This window comes from Mustela nigripes, chromosome 9 (assembly GCF_022355385.1).
Source record: "Mustela nigripes isolate SB6536 chromosome 9, MUSNIG.SB6536, whole genome shotgun sequence".
In the NCBI taxonomy this organism is placed as follows: domain Eukaryota; kingdom Metazoa; phylum Chordata; class Mammalia; order Carnivora; family Mustelidae; genus Mustela; species Mustela nigripes.
The window spans coordinates 69,704,377-69,709,662 of record NC_081565.1 but is presented as its reverse complement, the minus strand read 5'-3'; positions in this window follow the sequence as shown (position 1 = coordinate 69,709,662).

The window sequence follows — 5,286 nt, the reverse complement described above, 5'->3', positions numbered from 1 at the left end:
AGCAGGCTCCCTGCTGAGCAGAGAGCCCGATGCGGGCCTCGATCCCAGGACCCCGAGATCATGACCTGAGCCGAAGGCAGCGGCTTAACCCACTGAGCCACCCAGGCGCCCGAGAAAACTATGTTTATGAAGTATTGCTACTTGCCTAATGTAATGACTTACTTTTTTCTGTCACATATGAGTCTCTCTCCTCTCTCTGAACAAGACCATGCTTTGATTATTTGATAGCAATGATTCACAAGCTGTAGCATAGCATGAGATAGAGCCAGTTAATACCCATGCATTGCTATGTTAGGTATAATCACTCTGCTCTCTACCTGATTTGGAATCCTTCACTCAAACTATCTCAGAGCCCTTGTGCTGGTTTAGAGTGGGCTTAGTTGGCAATGGGGCAGGTAGCAAGAGGTCCTATTCATGCCTTTCCTCCTAGCCTCTGCAGGGCCATCAGATAACTGTTCAGGGTGGTTTCAGAAAAGAATATTTCTATCATCAGTTGCCTCATCTTCTTCCTCTTCTTCTTCTTCCCCTGTCTATCTTCCTCCACCATTTCTTCTCCTCCTCTTTCTTCTCTCCCCCTTTCTTCCCCACCTACCTTCCTCTCCCTTTGAATACTCCTTTCTTTCTCCTCCTTCTTTATGGAAGGACACCAGTGGAAAAAATGTCTTCACAGTCTTTCATGGAAACTTATAAAGCAACCAAGTAAGATTTTTAAGGGAATAAAGTGCTATATGACAGGGGATTTGCAGGCATTACATGTAGCCTTTTTCTTGGAAGGGATGCAGAGATCTTGGCATATTACAGTTAAGAACAATAGTTATTATCTATCAATTCGATGTGGTTTTCTTAAGAAGGAAAATCATTATGCGGACATATTGGGCATAGCAGTGATCTATGAATGCATAGTGGTCTATGAGAAATGACAGCAGTGGTTATTTCTGTTTGGTGGGATTTGGGGCTGAGATTTGGGATTTCTGCACGTTTGGAATTTTGAAGTGCTTCTCTTGACCGTGTATTACTTTTATAATTATTTATAAAGACTATCTGCATTGATGAGAAAGGGTTGGAAAATGAACTTGGGGAGTTTTCTTAGGAGACTTTTATTCCAAGATTGATAGCTTAGACTGAGAAGTAGAGAAAGAGAACAATAAATGGTATTGTTGAAGAATGTTTAGGAAGAAAATCCATGAAGGACTGGTGGGAGTGGCAGCAGATAAAACACACCAGAGATTAAGTGGTATGTTCCTGGCATGCACAGTTGGATGAATGGTGGTATCGATCACAGAGATGGAGAAGGCTGGATAGGGGAGAGAGGGCAGAGACAGTTGAGTTCAGCTCCTCTGTTATTGACATTTCTGTTCTTGGTCATGAGATGGATAGGATTCTCGTAACCTGTCATCCCTTATCTTCCAAGTAGATTTCATTGTATAAGGGAGCATGACAGGTAAATTAAATGAACCCAGGAATAAATGAGGGGCGAGGAGCTAATATAAAATACTAAAACAGCCAGCCTGAAACTTTAAAGTAGGAACATTGTATCATGGTGTTGGCATTTTTAAAGTGGATATTTTGATGCAGACATACATTTTTTCTTCCAAGTCTGATTGCTTACGTACATAGCTATAGCTATATTGGGGGATTTATAACATAACTTTAACTAAATTTTAATCTCCTTGACAAGAATCTTATTTTTGTTGTCTATATATAGTGGTGTCTTGTCCCAAAGAAAGTACTAGTCATTCCAGAAAAACTCACTTAAAAATTAGATTGATCAAATGAAAAACATCTCTGAAGAATGATGTGGGGAAACAAAGGCAGAAGAAAAATTATTAAATTCCCTTACTACCTACAGCCACTTGACAAGTCCTTGAAACAGGCAGAGTGACATTCCTTTAGGGACTGAACTGTGTCGATGTTAATACTTTCTTAAGGGCAAAGGACATTCCTAGACCGACCCCACCACCAGGATCCTGTAAGTCTACTTTAACATTGTGAAAATTCACTTAGAAATTTCCTTTATCTCTAAACTCCCATCCCGCCCAAGATATGTGTTGGTAGTCATCCCCCAAGCATTGTCCCACTGACATACATCCAAAGGGTCTCATGACTAAGGAAGGCATTATTAGATGGTAATAAATGATCATTTCTCAATAATAAGTAGCTCCCTCAAGGTCCTGGAAACCTTGCTTCCAAAATCCCTTAGAGACTTATGTTATCCTTAACCCACTCCCAACTTGAAAGTATATAATAAGCCACTTACTTCTTATGACCCCACTGCAGCTCTTTCTGCCCATGGGTCCTTCCCTGTGCTTTAATGAAATCACCTTTTTGCACCAAAGACATCTCAAGAATTCTTTCTTGGCCATCAACTTCGAACCCTAAGTTCTTTCCAACATCAAGGAATTATATCATGTGAGATAATATTGAGAAAGAGATGGGGTTCCTTGTGAATTTTTAGGGAGGATTACAGGTTGGTTCTTTACAGAGTCATGGTCTAAAAAGGACCTCAATTCCGATACCTATTTAAGTTAGGAAATGTCTATAATTCAGGTGGAATTTCGCTCAAAGAATATGGGTTCAACACCTCCCACTTTAAATACTACATTTTAACACGTAAAGGGTTAGAAAAATGTACCAAAGTTTTATTATGTTTGCACTACATTTTTGTGAAAAACACTAATATAAAATTGCTCTGGTTTCTGAGGACATGAGCCTATAATCTCCAGTCCAGACTGACATAAATCCATGTAGAGAGGGAATCTTTGTGATTTTACTTTTGGACCTGAAGCTGGGAAGGAGAACTTTTCTCATTTGCTCACATGACACTGTATTAGACCCTGGCATGCCTTCTGTAGATGATTCTCAGCCAAAGTCACAGTCTGGAATGCTAAGGAGGGATAGAGAAGGATACCTGAGTTGTTAAAATTCATCTTATTTTGAACTGGCTGTGAAAATGTGCTGTGACTTTGTTTTGGCCATCAATGATAGATGTCTCTGACTCTTTTTGAGCAAATTTTGTTCATTCCATTTTGGTGGTGTTTATACTTAGAACTCAAGAAATGTGAAAGGACACTTTTCTTCTGTTTTTGGTTGTAGAGTAGTCTGTTACACAGTCTGCGGGGACTGCAAAGGAAACACAGAGGTTTTAAACAAGAGGAACTTCAAATGCAGTGAGAATAAGAGAAATGGAAAAGCAAGAGTTGGCATTAATAATAAGGCATATCTGGAAAGGTCCCCTACTAGTTGACTGAGTGTGATATCTGTGTCTGCATTATAAAAGAAGTTGAAATAATATAGTAGCATTAAAATTTTTAAATTTAAATCTTAAAAAAGAGGTAATTATTTTTTAACTATAAACATTATATGTGTTCAAGGTAAAAAAAATCCAGCTGTTAGATGAGTTTAAGGTAAAAGTAAAAAATTCTGACTCTAGCTTCATATTCTAAGTAACAGTCTATAATTTCTTGTGTTTAATTATGTTCAATGCAAGTATACTTATATTCATTTATTTGGGAATCTATCAGAAGTATTAACAATGAAATTGATAAAGGTCTTAAATTAAAATAATATTTACCCATTTAGTAATGAAAGAATGTTAACCTCTTTTTTGCTAATATTATCTTATAATGTAATGGTATACTGGATCTAGATAATCTATCAGTAATGCCAGAGACCCCAAGCTATGAAATACAGGTCACATGGAGTGCATCACAGGAGAGAATTTTATAGCAATTCTAACAATTTTGCTTATTGCATGAGTTGTCCCACTTTTCAGTCATTTATGTATGTTGGTAGGTAAGTCAAACTGCACTTCCGTCAATACATATAATCAGGCTTGCAGTCTCCTCAGATTCTGTGGTCAGTTTTATACTGTAGTTAAAGAATTCTTCAGATTTTTAAAAAAAGTAATACAGTATACACATCAACATTGTATATTTTGTAACATCCACAGAGGAGCTAGTCAGTATCATATAATCAAATACATTAATGTAGGAATAGCCAGATTCTGCTGTCAAATAAATTACGAAGAACTTCAAGTTTCAGAAACTTTCAGATTTCAGAATTGTGAACTGGTAGGATAACCCTCTTCTTTAATCTTGATAATGAAAAGAAAAGTCAAGAGCACACATCCAGAAGATATTAGCATTAGATTGAATTTTTTTTTTACAGACACTGTTCTCTTATGGAGTTAAGAAATATGAACTCCAGAAATATCATTATCTAGAGTATATTAGTCAATCAGGTAAATTACTGTATGAATATACAAAATAAAAGATAAAAATAAATGGGTTCATTCAGAAGCTTGTAGTAACTGTCCCAGTTAGGACTTCAGAACAGCACAGAGCCTTTTTTAAACAACAAAATCTAGTTCCAATGGAGTAGCTTGAGGTAGTATTTGGAAATTAAAGAAGTTCCTTCTATGAGGATTTTGACTAAGAACACTGAAGTTCTTAATGGAGAATTTTCTTTTTTTTTCTTTTCTTTTTTTTTAAAGATTTTATTTATTTATTTGACAGAGAGAAATCACAAGTGGATGGAGAGGCAGGCAGAGAGAGAGAGAGGGAAGCAGGCTCCCTGCTGAGCAGAGAGCCCGACACGGGACTCGATCCCAGGACCCTGAGATCATGACCTGAGCCGAAGGCAGCGGCTTAACCCACTGAGCCACCCAGGCGCCCTGGAGAATTTTCTTAATTCATGCTTTTATGGCTTAATCAAGGGTGGCACCTGTTTAAATGAAATGTCTCCTATAAAACTGTAGCTTGCTTTTACATTTCAAGTAGTTGTTTAGATACCTGGTCTCTATTGTGTGATCCTCTGATTTGAGCATAGTTTGTCTTTCATTTCCATCCAGTTTCCATGGCTAAAAGCCTCAGGTCAGGCCAGAATGTGGTAATGGAGGCAATTATGACATTGAACATGCGGACCTAGCTCTCAGATTAAGGCTTTGCACCTGGGTATCATTATTCTTTCCCATATTAATTTATTATTTAAGGGCTTATTATTTGAAAGCCCTTATAGCACATAAGCAATTAGAGTAGCTAAGTGTCTCTCTGTTAAATGTATTTATTTTGCTTTCCTAGCTTTTTATGCCGGGATAATTAAATCCTCTTCTAATGTGTCAGTAGCAGATTGTTTTGAAATTGACAGCACTCTTTCCTCTCCTCTTTAATAAAAAAACAGAGACCTTCAGCTTCAGATAAATAATAAACTTTTAAAAAGAAAAAAAGTAAAGAGAGTAAACCTATTGGCCAAGAGGATATGCCCCCACCAAAAATCAGCAAATTTTAC